Consider the following 16,704-nt stretch of genomic DNA (forward strand, 5'->3'; position numbering starts at 1 on the left):
TGTCATTATTTTTATTTCTTTGAACCAAGGGTTTGCCTTTCTTAAAATATTTCAGTCCTTCTGAAATGTGTACAATTTCTCAGTCACATACAGCCTAGTATAAATGAATTTATAAAATTATTTATAGTACAAGAGGTTTTCACTGACAGAAGGGAAGAAAGAGTTAAAGATATTGAGAAACTGAGGCAACTTAGAGGAGGATGAGCAAAGAAAGAAAGATGAGCTGGGGAACCAAAGGTAAACTTTAACTTCAGAGTTTGCTTTGGATAGTCTTACTCCAGAGCTCATACCAAGTTATCCTCAAGGTACCAGTGGCCCTATGAAGTTGTTATAGTTTCTCAGGGATCATCTGACACCAGCTCTGAACTGGTGGCTTGAGCTCAGTTTAGGATTGCCTTGATCATGGGCAAACTTCCAGGAGCCTCAATGTATCTAAAAAGCCAGATTTTATCCTGCAGATAACCCCAGGATGACAACATCCAGCCTCAGGTCAAGGAGAGTCCCAAAGAGGTTGTTGAGTTTCTCAAGGCTCAGTATACTGTCCTTTGACCAGCAGACTGGCATTATCTGGTCCATGTTGAAAATGCTAAATCCATGATCTGCTCCAGGCCTATTAGACCTGTAGCTGTACTTTTATGTGCTGTCTAAGTGCTGTGAATGAACATTAAAGTTTGGGAAGCATGAACTTAGTCTATCCTTTGTTTTAAATATCACACTGAGCCTGAATGGGATCTCCTTCACTCCCATACAACCTCACTGCTTGTATGGGAAACTCAATGATTTTGTCATTATATATTAACTCTCAGAATTGTGCAATAGTGACCTGGGAAGAAGAGTGTTAAGGTATTCCTGTTTTGTTATTTCTTGCCCCCCATCTCTGGGCAGTCCCTGGGTGGTGTAAATGGTTAAAGTGCTGAACTGCTCACAAAAAGGTTGGCTGTTTGAGCCCACTCACAGCACCTTGGAAGAAAGGTCTGGTGATCTACTTCTGAAAAATCAGCCACTGGAAACCCTGGGGAGCCCAGTTCTATTCTGACACACATGGGGTCACCGTGAGTCAGAATCATCTCAACCATAACTAGTGCTGGTACTGGTACCTCTGGGCAGGTGAAAACACTTTTGACCTCTCCCTACTTATTGCTCCAAAATCAAACCAGGCTGAGAAGGACCAGAGAATGTGAAATTCCACGTCCAGGGACCCAAGAACCATTGCATCTGGATTCCTGCCCCAGTCTCCAATTTTAGAAAAGGGTAACTAGGTTAACATTAGCATCAGTGGCAACTTGGTGGGCAAGAGAAGTTACAACAAGACAGTCTGTTGCGGAGGGACTGGAGATGGAGCAGGGCAGGAAGGAGGAGGAGTGAATGAATTTGGGAACAAGAGAGCTGTGTTTTTTTAGCACCTTCATCTCCCTCTTCTGAGACCCTAGTTGCTTCCTTGAGATACTGTCTCTTCCCCCTCAAATCAGACCAAGTTTCCTAATACTTGTCAGACCTCCCCTACCAGGCACATTTAGGGGGAAGCTGACATGACCAGGTCTGGGTGCTGAACTCCAATAAGAGCTGTTCTGCAGATAATGCTCTCTAAAGCCATCACCTGGCTGGCCCCTTCTGCACCCTCACTCTCACCTTATCTGTGGGATAAGGTGTTCCTTTTCTTCAGTTTTGATGTAGGGCCCCTCTGCCCATTCTCTCTTGCATGCCTTGGCACCTCCCTGGAGTCAGAGCTTCGTCACCTCCTCTCAGGGACACAGGGAGCTCATGATGGTGCAGGACTCATTTCTACACCTGTTCCTACTTTAAAGATATTTTGCTTCCAAAGCTTCTCATCCTTCTGCAATTTTCCTCTCTCCAGCATTCTCTTTCCCCACTGCTCCTTCCAACTCCCTTTGGGCTCAAACAGAAGAAAATCCAAGGAGGATATCAGACTGTCCCCATTTTCATTATTATTGCTGTACTGATGAACACCAATAAATAAAGGTTTTTTATTTTAAACCCTATAGTGGGTTGAATAATTTCCCCCCAAAAAATATAGTGTCAGCAAAAATGGGGGGAACTCTCAATGAGATGGGTAGACACAATAACCATAACAATGGACTCAAACATATCAATGATCATGAAGATGGTTCCAGAAAAGGCAATGTTCTGTTTTGTTATGTATGAGGTCATCATGAGTTAGAACTCTCTCAATGACACCTAACAATAACCACAAATGTCCTAACCCTTAATACCCGTGAATGTGACCTTATTTGGAAAAAAAAGATCTTTGTAGATGGAATTAAGCCATCTTGAAATAAGATCAGACTAGATTTAAGGTGGGCTTTAAATCAAATGACTGATGTTCTTATAAGAGACAGAATAGGTGAAGACACAGAAGGACATAAGTTTCAGTTACTTTGTGCTGCTCTAACAGAAAATACCCCAAATAGGTTGCTTGAACCAACAGGAATGTATTCTCTTACAGTTTTGGACGCTAGAAGTCCAAGTTCAAAGTGCCAAGCTCTAGGGCCTGTGTGAAAGCCCCTCAATGCTGGGCTCAGCTCTGCCTCTTGCTCCTGGTCCACTAGAGCTACAGGTGTCTCTTCACTCAGGCAGGTTCTGGCTGCTGAGGCTAACAAGCCCAAGGTTGACAAATAAAATGGCACAGTCCCAAGACATGGCAGGCCACTAGTTAAAGTCCAGAGACAGTCCCAAGATTGGCAGAAAACATAGCAGACTGTTAAATAAAGACTCGGCTACATGCAGGATTCATGAGACCTTTCTCAACACTTCTCGTTATATATTAGAAGCAGACCACATCCCTAAGGCAGCTACTCAGCTGCTCCAGTAGATTCCACCATGGAGCTGATTACCAATCTCACCATGGGCAATAACCACACCCAGCAGCCCAGCCAGCCACTCAAAACCAGGCCCAGTCAAGTTGACACATAACCTTAACTATCACAACATGTGAAGATGGAAGTAGGGGTTGGATTGATGCATCTATAAGCCAAGGAAAACCAAGGATTGCCAAAACCACCAGAAGCTAAGAGAAAGGCATGGAATAATTCAGACTTCTGCCCTCCAGAACTGTGAGAGAATTAATTTCTGTTGCTTTAAGTCACCAAGTTTGTGGTAATTTACTATGACAACCCTAGGAAATGAAGAGATCCCCAAAATTAGCATTTATTGTCCAGATGTCTAAGGAAGTACTTGCTAAAAACAAAGAACTCATCTTATAGGACTAAGGATAAAGACTGTTATCCTTAGCTAAAGTTCTCAGTGTTGTTCTTGGAGCTTTTCTGCCTAAAAATTGGAGCTCAGAGGAGGTGAAATTCCAAATTCCTGTTATGGGGACTTGACCATCCTCTCACTCCACCATAGTTTGCATATTGCTAGGACTTTCTCAAAGTTTGGTGGTGAGGAGTAGGGGAAGTCCTCAAAACATGTGCAAACAGGCCTAAAATAAATCTTTAATAAAATCTGTGATGGAAAAATAAAAATGCTGTCATGAACACCTAACACACTGTGCCTTAGGAGGACACACTGTCACCTAACAGGAGAGATTTGGTCTCAGTACCTGTAAGATCCTCTTCCAGTTCTGTGATTCTGGAGCTATTTATAGTTACTGCCTATCACTGAGATGTTACATGGCTGTTGAGGAGGAGTAACAAGGGCTGCAGGTCAGGGATCTTGAAGGGTGATTTAGCTGTTGGGAGGAGAGGCAGATCTTGCTGACTCTTCCTTTCCTGGTTCAAACCACTGAACCCTAGTCATTGGCCAGAATAGCTTGCTGTAAAGCACTTCTGCTATTAAACAGCACTGCTTACCCAAACTTCACCCAGCACTTCTCTTTTCTAGGCTGTTATTACATATAAAATTAGTTTTCTTTGTAAAGTCATTTTGTTAAACCTCTGCTAAAGCTATTGCTATCACCAGTTACTAGTTGCCATCAAGTTGACTCTTACTCATGGTGACCCCATTGTGTCAGAACAGAACTGTGCTCCATACGGTTTTGTTTTCAATGAATGATTTTTCAGCTATCGATCACCAGCCTGTCTTCCGGGGAAACTCTGGGTGTACTTGAACCTCCAATATTTTGGTTAGCAGCCAAGCGTGGCAACAGTTTGCACCACCCAGGAATTCTGAGCTCTGGTAGCATAGTGGCTAAAGCACTTGACTGCTAACCAAAAGGCTGGCGGTTCAAACCCACCAGCCACTCCTCGGAAGGAAGATTGGGCAATCCTACTTCCGTAGTGATACTGCCTCAGAAACCCAAGGAGGGGTCACTATGAGTCGGGGTCAACTCGACGGCACATAACAACAACATCCCTTAAATAAGTAGCACGACAGAATACAGATGGGTGAAGAGAAGGGGCAAAAATTTGGGGTTGGGTGAGGATGGAGTTTTGTTCTTCAGAACCAAGGTGAAAAACCTCAGGGTCAGACTAAAAGTTCAACTCTAAAAGACCTGAAAAGGTCCAAGCTCCTCAAAAGACTGGACATGATTAGCCCTTTAGGACCTTTATGCCAAGCAAGAAAGAGTTTTGTCATCTGAGGATCAACTTGCAGCTCAGCCCATGTGAGGTCTGCTCACTGAGGTGTCTTGGCCAGGTGGTAAATTTCTCCTGTTGTCCTGTAACTTGGCTTGAAGCGGAAGAATGACCCATGTCGCCTGGTGCCCTGAAAACAAAGAGCAAATTCCAGCAAAAAGTGCCCATGCCTAGGTTGGCCATTACCATGCCCAGCAGGCTGCTCCCCGCCATCTGGCTACCTTAGAGAGAGCACAGCCGCTCTGCTCCTCACCCACCTGGCTTCAGCTGCCTCCCAACCCAGTGACAGGGACAGTGTGGCCAAGACTGGGCACAAACTAGGCTCCAATCTACTTGCCTTCCTGCTCCAGGGATGCGGGGGACCAGGCCCCATAATGCTTTGTGTCCCACTTTTCCCCAGAATTGTTGTCCTGTCCCTTGGGGTCAGCAACCTTTTAGCCTTATTTGCAAATATTGAAAAATTCAAAGCTCATATGCATTTATGCCATTCAAAGCACTAACATTTGTCAAAGGACTTTAGTAGGGATTTCCAAAGGCAGTAAGTGTAGAAAGTAAGTATTGGATATATGTGAATTTCAGGGGCAAGAGTACACACCATGTATAAATCTAGATCTCTTATTCTAATATAATGTAACAATGAGGAGGGGTCCAGAAAAAGAAATTATTTGGAGGACCTAGGCACCAAATGATCTGTCATAACATCGCTATGCTTCTTAAAAAGGAAGTTTAAATCCAGCCAAGTAAAAGCTTATGATATTTCTACAAATTTGAGCACCTTATCTATTGGTTCATTTTCACATTGTGGAGTATAAGAATATGTGTGATAAATGTAAAAATATGTATGTTGTTATTTTTAGCTGTCATCAAGTCAGTCCTCAAATCATGGTGAACCCATAGACAACAGAACCAAATGAAGCCCACTCTGTGCCATCGCCATAATTGATTAGGGATTGGACCGTTGTGATCCATAGGGGATTCCTTGGCTGATTTTCAGAATAGATCACCAGGCCTTTTTTCCTAGTCTGTCTTAATCTTAATCTCCACTGAAACCTGTTCAGCATCATAGCAACATGTAAACCTCTTCTGATAGGCAGGTGGGGTGGCTGTGCATGAGTGCATTGGCTGTAGCTCAAATCTAGGTCTCCTATATGGGAGGCTTAATAGGGTCTAGGTATTTTTTTCTTTCTCAATAGCAATTATTTATTTATTTTTTTCCCTTTTATTTATTTATTTATTATTTTATTGTGACTTGGACACAATTTTACGAAGCAGATTCATTTCGTTTTACACTCAGCAATTCATACACATTTGGTTTCATGACACAGATTACAATTCCCACAATGTAACAGCTCTTCTTCCACACCCTCCCTGTGGTTACCTCTTGCCTGTGTCTTTAGCTATGCATTCCTGCTTGTTTAGCTTTCTCCCTGTGCAAACGCTGCCCTTCCAATCTCCCACAGATGACTACTGTTCAAAGGAGTGCATCTTCCTGGTGTAGTTAGTTGTTCAGCCTGTGGGCCTGTCTTTTGTTTGGCTGAGAGCTAACCCAAGGGAGTGAGTCCAATTCCAGGCCTGAAGGGTAACCTGGGGCCATAGTCTCAGGGGTTCAATAACAATTCTTAATAAGGTTCAATTATTTTTCCCTTTCTCAATAGCAACCAATTAAATTAGCAAAATATGACTATGAGTTTTTATTTACAAAAATGAAACAGAATAAAATTTAAGAAAATGTATATTCCCGAATTCAATTGTCTACTGTTTTAGCTAATATTTAATTACTTTACACTTAATGTCAGACTTTTTTTTCCCCCAGCATTCAACTACTTGGAATGTTTCTTTTTACATCAAATTCCTGATGGAAAGCAAGCAAAGTTCTAGCTCTAGCTCTGCTCTGCAAGTTCAGAGCTTCAAGGCCTGTTGGCATCAAGTGCTAGTTGAAAATTTTCATCTATTTTTTGAGTTCTGCTCTCTCAGACCAGGGGGCAGTGAACACAGTGTTTGTAATCCCAGAGATCTGGGATTCTGGCACAACCACTCAATTGCTGTCTCTCAGCCTCAGTTTCCTCATTGGCAAAAAGGGATTCATAACACCTACTTCACAGACATTTTGCAATGATTAAATAAAGTAATAAATGTGAAAGCTCCTCTAGGGGCCTAGAACACAGTATTTAAAATGGTTGTTGTTGTTGTTGTTCGGTACCATTGAGTCAGTTCTAACTTATAGCAACCCTATGTACAACAGAATGAAACACTGCCTGGTCTTGCACCATCCTCACAATCCTTGCCATATACCTGAGCCACTGTGTCAGTGTGGTTATTGCCATCATTAATTTCACAGTCTCCTCCATATTATCATTTTCACATTCAGCACTAGTTTCATTCAAGAACAATCCAAACTTTGACTATACATTTCTCATCACAAATGGAAGGAAGGCTGGCCCCATGGCAAGGTGATGGGGTTTGAGGTCCATCTTGGCTCTCAGTCCTGGTTCTGCCATCTTGCACAATTTGTTTGGCTGCTCCAAGACCTATTGTCTCATCCGTAAAGTGGGGACAATAGCAGTTTCTTCACAGGGCTACTGGGAGGTATGATGTGATGGTACAACATATCTCAGTTTATTAAGATTGGTTTCCCTCCACCCTTCATCATTTCTACTTTCCTTTGTGATAAAGCAATAGAAGAAAGCACATCACAATGAGATGCCACATTGCTACCTAAAAACCTTGTAAAGGCATAAGCAAAATATTTAGTCCCATTTCATCAGACTCTATTCTCTTTGGGCTCTGCATGTTCACAATAGGTATTAATCACTTAATCATATAAGCTAATTTATACTCATCTGTTTATCAGTTAATGGCTCTTTCCTAAGAATTTACATAATGTCTTTAGCCAGAAAAAATGCAGTTTCCCAGAGGCTCCTAAAAAGTGCTTCTGTGGTGAGCTTGCTGTGCCTGGTAACAGGGGGTGGATCTTCCCTCTGTAATCCCCCGACAGCAGCCGACTCGGCCTGTGCCTGGGCTGGTCTGCTTGACAAGACAAGATCTCCATCTGTTTGCACACATCTGCCTGATGACAAGATCCCCATCTGTTTGCACACATCTGCCTAATCACCTGCCCTTCCTGGTCTGGGCTTCTTCATACATTCAGATGCACTGTACAATATACTCCTTTTCATGCTTAGTGCACAACAGGACTTGTATCCTATTGGTGGGCTGGGGTAGGATTAGCAGATGGCATGAAATAGGAAAAACCTCATATTGTGTTTCTTAAAACAGTTACAGGAGCTCTAGCTTGCCAATGAGTCTACTCCAACTCATAGCCACCTCATGTGTGTCAGTGTAGAATTGGGCTCCATAGGATTTTTAATGCCTAGTATTTCAGAAGTAGATCACCAAGCCTTTCTTCCGAGGTGTCTTTGGGTGAACTTGAACTTCCAATCTTTCAGTTAGCAGCTAAGCATACTAACTGTTTGTACTACTAACTGTGACATGCAAACTTGGATGGGGGGATGCTGGGCAACCAGCCTACACCAGGGCAGATGGTCATTCCAGCAAGGAGGAGCATGCATGATGTGAAGTCTATGCTCCTTGTAGAATATCTCTGAGAACCCAAGTTAAATGCCTTGTAGCCATTGTACATTATTTCCAAATCATTGGAGAAAATGTCTCTTCGGGACTCTGAGTGCCCATTGCTGCACTGTTTTGATTATAGAGACATGTCACTATCTGCACCTGAGTGGCAGTTCAGCTTTGGTCAGTCACTGGGGAAGGTGTGTTAACCTTTCAGTGACAGGGACTGGCTCAGTTTATCATCTAATTATCACAGTTTCTAGACAGCTATTCTGGAAACAAGCCACATCATGTTTTGAAGGAGGAGAGGTGGATGAAATCTAGAAGAAGATAGGTCAAAGACTGACAGCGCAGCCAGAGAATGATTGACAAGAATCATGGGTGAACCTCTTAGAGGTTAAGTGATTTTGCTGATATTAAAATGTAAACTGCACTTTAGTGTTAGGGCTTACACATTTGGCTGCAGTGTACATTTGGAAAAAGCATCAGCCAGACATAGCCACAGAAGAAGCACTTACAGCATGCCTGTGCTGAATCATGTACTGTGAGGTGATTCAGCAAATGCTTATAAGATAGGTTCAGACTGGGGAAAGTCAAGGACTACGCCTGCCAGGTCAGATCCTGGAGAGTTAATTCAGAGTTTTAAACAGTCCTTAGCTTGGGTGCTGTTGCTACTGCTCATGCTTCTGGGGCCACAGAGAAAGTATCTAAGGACCTAGTATGTTGTTGTTGTTATGTGCCCTCGAGTCAGCCCTGACTCATAGCGACCCCTCCTTGGGTTTCCAAGGCAGTATCACTACGGAAGTAGGATTGCCCAACCTTCCTTCCAAGGAGTGGCTGGTGGGTTTGAACCACCAGCCTTCTGGTTAGCAGTCAAGTGCCTTAGCCACTATGCTACCAGAGCTCCCCCAGGACCTAGTATAGACTACAATAATTGCCAGCACCACAGCTTATGAAGACCAAGAATGGACTTGCCATAGCTAGCTGTCTAGTTACTGTGCATCAATCCAGTGTGGGATGCAAAGAACACACTTAGAGGCAGAATCAATGATCTGGCAAAAAGGAGGAAGTTCACAGCTTTACAAATGAGCTCCTTAGCATTAATTTATTTATTCATTAATTCAACACTAATTTATTAAGGCATATTATATGACAAGAAATGTGAGAGGCTTGGTTGGAAGATGGAGGTGAAGGAAGATACTATTATAAAATGTACAAAGATATACCTCCCTTCCTTATACAGAACCCATACTGGGAGAGCAAGACAACTATGCAGATATACAATTAGAACACAACTTCAGTGGGTATTTTATAGGTGCATACAGAGTATTACAGGGCCTCAGAGGAACACGTAACTATCTGAGCAATTCCACTAAGGCTTCATGGAGGAGACGGCATTAGAGCTGTGTCTTAAAGCAGCTGTTAGCTGCTGTAGAATTGACACCTAACTCATGGTGGCCCCATGCATAATGGAATGAAACATCCCCATGATTGATTGCAGACTGGACCACTGTGATACATAGGGTTTTCACTGGCTGATTTTCAAAATTAGATCACCAGACCTTTCTTCTTAGTCTGTCTTAGTCTGGAAACAACATTGAAACCTATTCAGCACCATAGCAACAGGCAATCCCCCACTGCCAGATAGGTGGTAGCTGTGCATGAGGTACATTGGCCAGGAAACTACCCCAGGTTTCCTACATGCATGGAAGGCAAGAATTCTACCATGTGTCTGGGGAATTTTGAAAGGAAAGGGAAAAGGGGAGAGATACAGACTTCAAAATTAGACAAATTAACATTGTAGCCTTGGATTTGGCACTTTCTAAATGTGTAAAGTTGGGTTCATCATTTAGCCTTGGTGGGCCTCTGTTTCTCCATCTGTAAAATGGAAATAGTAGCACCTAAGGCATTTGACTGCTAATCAGAAGGCTGGTGACTCAAGCCCACCAGGCACTCCTTGGAAGGAAGACTGGGCAATCTACTTCTGCAGAGATACTGCCTTGGAAAAACCCAAGGAGGTGTCGTTATGAGTTGGAAACGACTCGACAGCAGTGACTTTTTTATTTTATTTTTGTTTTTGGTACCTTGCAGAATTGTTATAAAATATTTATATAAAATGTCTGGCAAAATAATGAACACCAAACAAGTGGTGTCTTTGTTAACTTCACTAGCTGGGACTGGGATGAAGGACATTTCAGACAGAGTGTGGTTATTGTCAGATGCTGTGTAGTCAGCCCCTGACTCATAGTGACCCGTGTGTTTCACAGAGTAGAACTGCTCCACAGGGTTTTCTTGGCTGTAATCTTTATAGTAGCAGTTCCCTAGGCCTTTCTCCTGTGGAGAGCAGGGTGAGTTTGAACTGCTAAACTTTACACTGTTTTTGCAGCCAAATACAAACTGTTTGTGCTACCCAGGCTTCTCTTTCCCAGGTTCTTCAGCTCACTCTTCCTCTACATCACTGCTTCCTTGTCCATCACACTCTGAGAGTCACTGCACCATTTTCCCAGTTCCTACCTTCAGGGGGGCATATGAATTTCCTGATTCTTCAGCTGTTGTTGTTGTTGTTATGTGCCGTCGAGTCAGACCCAACTCATAGTGACCCCTCCTTGGGTTTCTGAGGCAGTATCATTACAGAACTAGATTGCTCTATCTTTCTTCTGAGGAGTGGCTGGTGGGTTTGAACCACCAGCCTTCTGGTTAGCAGTCAAGTGCCTTAGGCACTACACTACCAGAGCTCCTGATTCTTCAGCAGCCACTTGTATTTAGAGTTCCATTGAAAGTCGTTCCTATAATTTCTTCTGCAGGTATGTTCTGTTCTAAGAATACCCAACAACAAAAATCCAAACATCAAACAAAGAAATGACAGGGAGTGCTTGACAATCCCAAGAATTCACTCCTTCAGGAGTTAATTGCAAATAGTAATAATACCAAACTCATCATATTAAACAGGATAATTCATAGGAAGTGCTGAACACAGTGTTTATCTGGAACACAGTAAATTCTCAAGCATACAGCTGTTGGTGTTATCATGTATTTTATAAAATAATTTACCATTCAACACATTTGAGGGCCTACTATGTTCAGAGTATCAAAGAATGCCTTTACAAACACACAATTTACCTACAACTTTTTAGGCAGACTCTGCATAGAAGAAAGTACAAACATATGGGAGCAATGTAATTTAATAATCACCTAATTAGCCAAACTATTTAAAATAGGCCTCACAATGACTATGAAACATTCTCACTTCTAAATGCCGGAAGCTGTGTCTTCCCATTTTTCTCTCCTTTGGAAAACTATGAGTGGAGTGTGCTAGTTCAGTGCTGAGTCTTTCTCCAGGTTATGCTTGTTGTTGTTGTTGTTGTTATGTACCATCGAGTTGGCCCCAACTCATAGCGACCCCTCCTTGGGTTTCCGAGGCAGTATCACTATGGAAGTAGGATTGCCCAACCTTCCTTCCGAGGAGTGGCTGGTGGGTTTGAACCACCAGCCTTCTGGTTAGCAGTCAAGTGCCTTAGGCACTATGCTACCAGAGCTCCTAGGTTATGCTTAGACCTCCCTAATTCTAGTTATTTCCTTTTTCTTGTCATTAGATGAGGCAAGGACTACTTCTGCCATCTTTCTTCATTCTGTGATATTTTGTTAGTGCTGATTGTTCTTTGTGTAAATGGGTGTGCCTGCGATAATATTTTACTTTGGTTATTTTAACCAAAGCCAACACTCACTGCCATTGAGTCGATTCTACCTCATAGAGATCCCCTGTACTTGTTACTTCTAGTGTCACTCCAACAGACATACCACAAATGGGTGGTTTTAAACAAACAGGGATTTATTCTCTTACAGTTTAGGAGGCCAGAAGTCCAAGTTCAAAGTGCCAGCTCTAGAGGCTGGGTGAAAGCTCCTAGACCTTGGGTTTCAGCTCTGCCTCTTACTCCCAGCCCACTAAAGCTGGAGGGTTTCCTTAACTCAGGCAGCTGCTGGCTGCTGAAGCTGACAAACCCAAAGTCAACAAATAAAATGGCACAGTCCCAAGATTACCAAACAACATAGCAGGTCACTAGTTCAAGTCCAGAGACAGTCCCAAGATTGGCAGGAAACATGGCAGACTGTTAAATGAAGACTCAGCTACATGCAGGATTCAAGCATGCCAAAAGCTAGGGACCTTTGTCAACACTTCTACTTATATATTGGAAGCAGAACACATCCCTGAGGCAGCTACTTAGCTGCTCAAGTAGATTCCACCATAGAATTGATTACCATTCTCACTATGGGGAATAACTACATCTAGCAGCCCAGCCACTCAAAACTAGGCCCAGCCAAGGTGACACATAACCTTAACTACCATACCCCCATTGAGTTTCCAAGGCTATAAATCTTTACAGAAGTAGATTGACTCATCTTCCTCCTGCAGAGCAGCTGTTGGGTTTGAACTGCTAACCTTCCAGCTAGCAGCCAAATGCCTTACTCACTACATCACCAGAGCTCCTATTTATTATTAAATATTACATGGCAGGGACTATTCTAAGCATTTCACAGTCAGTCCTGCCAACATCCTGTGAAAAGGGCGTGGCAGAGGCCTCTGCCCTCCCCTAATTACACCAGGGAGAGAGAGAATCACCATCAACAGCAATGCCCATAAGCATGCACCTCTCTGGCCCTTGCCCTCACTCCAGTGGCCCCTTGACCTCTGTCCTGTAAAAGAGTGTTACAAAGCTCTTTTGTTTCTGCTGATAAGTGCCTAGAGGCATCCCACTCCACCAGCAAACCAAAATTAGCTCCACCAAGTACCAAGAGGCAACTTAGTTTGCCAGTAAGCCTCCTGCCTGAAGGTGCTTAGCTTTCTCACTCCATTCCCACTGCACTGTTTCCTGCCAGGCCTCCTGGTTTTGCTCCTGCCTTTTCTATGCCACTGCTTCTTGCCATCTCTTGCTGTCTTAGCAAAGTATCAACAGCTCTCTATGTGTCTTCTGGGTTGAGGAGGTTCAGCACAGTGATCTCAGATTCAAAGGACATGTGCCACTCCTGGCTCTTTTTTCTTTATGGTAGTGAAACCCTCCCCTTTCCACCTCTGGGAAGGTTCATTTTAAGCTTATTGGGATGGTAAAACTAACCATTATCCACGTTAGGGTTCCATACACTTTATTTGCATTGTCCCACACCCACAAGGGTGCCAACCACCTTATTTACCTTTTTAGCAAGCTATCCAATCCCTTTGGTAGGCCATAAGGACCTCATATTTGCATAGTCCCATGGAGTCATTTGGTAGGAGTTACAGAGACTATGGCTGGAAGGGTCATATGAAGTAATTACTGCACTATAAACCCTATAAGATGTATGCTATTAGTATCCCCATTTACTAGTATAACCAAAGTTCTGAGTGGTTGGTAACCCACTATCTCAGTCTCCTAGGCCTACTGTAACAAATTACTACAAGCTTGGTAACTTAAAACAGCATAAATTTATTCCCTCATGGTTCTGGAGGCTTCTTGTTAGGTGCTATCAAGTTGGTCTAACATAGCAACCCCATGTACAACAGAATGGAACTGCCTTGTCCTGTGCCAGCCTCACAATCTTTGCTATGCTTGAGCTTATTGTTGCAGTCACTGTGTCAGTCCATCTCATTGAGAGTCTTCTTCTTTTTCACTGACCTTCTACTTTGCCAAGCATTATGTCCTTCTCCAGGGACAGGTCCCTCCTGATAACATCCAAACTACATGAGACAAAGTCTCACCATCCTCGCTTCTAAGAAGCATTTTGGCTGCACTTCTTCCAAGACAGATTTATTTGTTCTTCTGGCAGCCCATGCCTGGTGTATTCAATATTCTTTGCCAACACCATCATTCAGATGCATCAATTCTTCTTCAGTCTTCCTTATTCATTATCCGGCTTTCATATGCATATGGGGTGATTGGAAATACCAACGCTTGGGTGAGGTGCACACTAGTCCTCATAGTGACATCTTTGCTTTTTAACGCTTTAAAGACATCTTTTGAATTATTAGCCTTGTCCAATGCAATACGTTACCTGATTTCTTGCATGCTGCTTCCATGGGCATTGATTATGAATCCAAGGAAAATGAAATCCTTGATAAATTCAATTTTTCTCTGTTTATCATGATGTTGCTTATTAGTCCAGTTATGAAGATATTTATTTTCTTTATGTTGAGATATAATTCATACTGAAGGCTGTAGTATTTGATCTTCATCTCTAAGGGCTTTAAGTCTTCTTCCCTTACAGCAACCAAAGTTATGTTACCTGCATATTGCAAGTTGTTAATGGATCTTCTTCCAATCCTGATGCCATGTTCCTTTTCATATAGTCCAGCTTCTCAGATTATTTGCTCAGCATACAGATTGAATGAGTATGTGGAAAGGATATAGCCCTGATGCACACCTTTCTTGATTTTTAACAACTGCCTCTTGATCTATATATAGGTTCCACATGAGAACAATTATGTGTTCTAGAGTTTCCATTCTTTCAATCCATAATTTGCATGTCAATAAAACACAGGTGAATTTTTTTCTGGTAGCTTTTGCTTTCAGCCAACAATCATCTGACATCAGCAGTGGTGTCCCTCATTCCATGTCCTCTTCCAAACCAGGTTTGAATTTCTGGCAGTTCCCTGTCAATGTATGATCTAGAGGCTAGAAGTCTGAAAATAAGAGGTTGGATGGTGGCGTTAAAGAAGAGGAAGACACAGAGAGGTACATGGGATGTGCAGACAACAAAGATGAACCCTTTCGCACATACAGTACTGTGTTGTCAGTGAAGGCAAACATGGGTATATGGGTGGATAGATGGGTGGACAAGCTGAACTATTAGGTATGTCTATGAAGTGGGAGTGTATCCAAGACTATGTATATGGTTGGCAGACAATGGTCCTATAAATGTATTTGTATGATCTGTAAGAATTCCCAGGTGTGTGTAGAGCTGACAAGAGACAAGGTTGTAATCACTTCTTGGTCATAGCCAGCTACCCAGAGGGACTGAGTAGTTGAACTGGTAGGCTCGGGACCATAGTCGCAGGGGACATCAAGCTCAATTGGCATAACATACTACATAAAACATTGTTCCACCTCTTACTTTGGCAAGTAGAGACTGGGATCTTAAAAGCTTGCAAGCAACCATCCAGATGCAACAATGGATCTCTCCTCATCCAGAGCAAAGAAGAATAAAGAAAACCAAAGATTCATGGAAACAATTAGTCCTTGCAACTGGTACACCATGTAATCCACAGCCTATATGAGCATGAGACCAGAAGAACTAGATGGTGCCGGCTACCACTGTCAATCACTAGGAGGGGGATCTATGTAGGAGATCCTGGATAGAGAGGGAGAACAATGTGAAACAAAACTCAAAATCATTTGGGAAAAAAAAAAAAAAGAAAAGGGACCAGGTTTCCTGGTCTGATAGAGCCTGATGAAACCACTGAGACTATGGCCCCTAGCTGCCTTTTGGGTCTAGAACTGAACCCACATCTGTGGCTTCCAGCCAAACAAAAGATAGGCATATGAGGTGAACATTTACACTAGGCAGACACACTCCTTGAAGAGAACAATCATGGGAGAAAGAAGGACTGCTTATGCACAGGGAGATATCTCAGGGGGCAGGAGTGCATAGAGGGATGGACACAGAAAGAGGTAACTATCAGCAGGAAGTGGGAGGGGAGCTGTTGCATTGGGGTCAATTGCAGCCAATGCCATGAAACAATGTATGTGAACTGCTGTATGGAAAGTGAATTTCCTCTGTAAACTTTCACCCAAATCACAATGGGAAAAAAAAAAAGAAAAGAAAACAAACAAAAGGAAAATAAGGAGTTGGTAGGGTGATGCTCTCTCTGAAGGCTTTGGTAAGACTCCTTCCTCGCCTCTTCCAGCTCCTAGTGGCTCCCAGCAATCCTTGCTGTTCCTTGACTTATTGCTCCCTCACTCCAATCTCTGCCTTTGGCTTCAAATGGCCAATTTATAATAACACCAGTCACTGGATTTAGGACTGATCTTAGTCCAGTATAGCTTTATCTGAACTAATTATATATGCAGAGACCCTATTTGAGAATAATGTCACATTCTGAAGTCCTGGGGGGACATGCTTTTTGGGGAGACACTATTGAACCCAGTGCATCTGCCCAATGCCTCACAGTTGGTAGATAGTGCAGCCAAGTCCACACCCAGGAAGTCTGTTTCCAGCACTAGTACTCTGAGTGGTTGGGACATACTACTTCCCAAAGAGTTAGCAAATCCAAGAGAAGTAGAAATCTTGGAGATACAAAGGATTGTTGGTTTGATCCAAGCCTGTTCTTCTTCTTCTTCTTTTTTTTTTTTTTTTAAGAAAATGTAATCTTGGTTTATTTAACTTTATTTACTTATTTTATTTTTTCTTTTTATTGTGATTTGGGTGAAAATTCACAGAGCAAATACACTTTCCATACAGCAGTTCACATACACTTTGTCTCACGACATTGACCACAATTTACCACAATGCAACAGCTCCCCTCCTACTTCCTCCTGATAGTTACCTCTTCCCTGTGTCCATCCCTCCATGCACTCCTGCCCCCTGAGCTATCTCCCTGTGCATAAGCAGCCCTTCTTTCTCCCATGCTTGT

The sequence above is a fragment of the Orycteropus afer genome, unplaced genomic scaffold (genome assembly GCF_000298275.1).
Source record: "Orycteropus afer afer isolate SDZICR_OR568_19922 unplaced genomic scaffold, OryAfe1.0 scaffold00239, whole genome shotgun sequence".
In the NCBI taxonomy this organism is placed as follows: Eukaryota; Metazoa; Chordata; class Mammalia; order Tubulidentata; family Orycteropodidae; genus Orycteropus; species Orycteropus afer.